The 2,407-nt window shown below is 31.0% G+C and overlaps 1 protein-coding gene across 1 annotated transcript in view; it reads right to left on the bottom strand.

Moving 5' to 3' along the window:
* Positions 1–1,437: 1,437 nt before the first annotated feature.
* The window catches only part of LOC119591135, a 5,017-nt gene continuing 4,047 nt past the window's right edge, over positions 1,438–2,407 (bottom strand). The window contains exon 3 of the mRNA XM_037939849.1: positions 1,438–2,407. This exon is cut by the window's right edge and continues 983 nt beyond it. The gene's annotated coding sequence lies outside the window, so the exon portion shown is untranslated.

Here is a 2,407-nt window from a genome sequence, read left to right as displayed (position 1 = left end):
GACTAATTCTAACTTCTAATTGAATTCTGTTATTGTTTTTATTCTAAAAATGTGTTCTATCTAAATATTTGAATGATTCTGTTTTTATCTAATAAAAGGTAGATCGAGAATAGCGCTATTTTGGAACAATTTGGATTAAAGGTTCCAAATTATCGTTTTTTTTCAGTGAAATTTCTTGTATATCAATCTCTCTTTTTCCCTCCCCCCCCCTTCCCTCCTTTCTCTTTCTCGCCCCCCCCCTTCCCCCTTTCTCTCTGTCACTTTTCCTATATATATAATTTTTATTTTCTTTCTTTATTTCTATGTATGCCTATAAATACATTTTTTTTAAATATACCCCCAACTCTTGCATACACACATACATACATGTATATATATATATATATATATATATATATATACATAATATATATATATATATATATATATATATATATATATATATATTGTTACGCCGACCGCCTCGTCTCTCTGCCACCAACACAAGGCAGGCTAGGCAGACGGCGTGCTATCCACAGGGTCGTGAATACTGAACAGCTCCAAGAGGCACCGAGCACCACAGCGTCCCAGAACACCAGGAGGGAAAACGCCAAGTGGCGAGGCAGGGCACGAAATAAACGCAAAATGACAGTCATTCCTTTATTTACACAAGTTATTTACCTGTACACTTTTCTATAGGCACAATACAGGGGGAAACCAGCATGTCACACTGCACGATACAGCTTATAAAAGGGCAACACAAAGTTTATCAGGTCACAAAGGCACACACGAGGTCTTCACAGGAGCAGCACCCAGCCAGTCTCTCTTGGCTTGTTCCTCCGCTCCTCCGCTCACAGCCAGTTGCGTCCTGTTTGCCCAGGTCCCTTCATGTTAACACATGCCCAGGTCATCCTTTTCATGTTAACACATGTTTGGCACAGAAAACAAAAAACCCACTGGCTTTTGCATTTATTATATATATATATATATATAATATATATATAATATTTATATATATATATATAATATATAATATATATAATATAATAATATATAAAATAACCATACTATATATGTATATATATTATATATAGAAATATATTTTTATATATATATATATATATTTAACTGTAGCTTTTTATATATATATATATATTATATATCTATATATATAAAATTTATATATAATAATATATATATATAATATATATATATATTATATATATATATATATGTACATATGAGAGAAAAAGTGAGAACTTATATTTTGTATGTGTATAAAAACATTTCAAATATGATCTATACATGCTCGCAAACATCTGATTGCAAAACATGATTATTATTTAAACTTTTCAAATATCATTATTGGCGCAGGTTAAACTAAAACAACCATAAAAAATAATGCAAAATTAAAAAGTTTTGCACTTTCTTGGTAACGGATAATAATCAAACACCAAAATAATTACAACTATTTATTATCATTTTCGTAACTCCAGTAAGAAAAATAGACAAGGAACAAACAAGGTCCCTGTAATCTAAAGAAGACGTAATATTGCTGTTGCAAATCATGATCCATGAGATTCATGACATACCTATGAGTGGTCACCTTCTCATATTGAACTGCAAGAAGTAGTCATTAATGTAGAGTAACTTTTATCTTCTCAACACAGGCACAAGCAATGCAACTTTGGACGGAATACATTCCAGGTACAGTTGGGTTTCTTAGTAAGACTATTTTTTTGAGATTCTGTGAGCATTTGTGTCTTTATAAATATATAAAAAAAATGAACAGGAAGGAATTCTTGTGCTGTACAATTTCCTTAACAATTATACAATGGTCTTCTCACTATTTAAAACTTGTAAAAATAAATCAACTTCATATAAAAAATCAAGTTACTTTTTTAAAAAGCTGGAATGTACATGCTTATGAAAGACACCACTAATTTAAAATCAACAGACCAAGATAATTAAAAGAAAATACTGGTCCATAAACAAAGTAATATTCTTACATATACTGTATGTATGGGTATTAAAATCCTATGCTAAAAACATTTTGACACAATGGCATTTCAAACAATTATGATAATAAAAATGTGACGCAATAATAAGCGACTATTAAAAACTTATCAACTGTAACAACATTGAACAAGCTGCCATTGCATCAAACATGCAATAGTATGAGCTATGTAAAAATGAACAAATTCTGAATATTAGCTGTTGAGTTTTGGGCAGAAGTTTGCTGCTCATTTGGGTGTGCTATAGCTACCTTCCTCTCTTTCCATCTTCGACTGGCAGAAACAAAAAATATGTGCTAGTTAAGACAAATGCAAGTTGTTATGATATAATTAGCTATGTCTAATACACACTTCATTAACACCATTACTGACGAATGATGGGGATGGGAGAAACACAAGAAGCATATATATAT

Source organism: Penaeus monodon, chromosome 3 (assembly GCF_015228065.2).
Source record: "Penaeus monodon isolate SGIC_2016 chromosome 3, NSTDA_Pmon_1, whole genome shotgun sequence".
NCBI lineage: Eukaryota > Metazoa > Arthropoda > Malacostraca > Decapoda > Penaeidae > Penaeus > Penaeus monodon.
The sequence above is the reverse complement of the archived record's forward strand: the minus strand, read 5'-3'. Positions and strand labels throughout refer to the sequence as shown.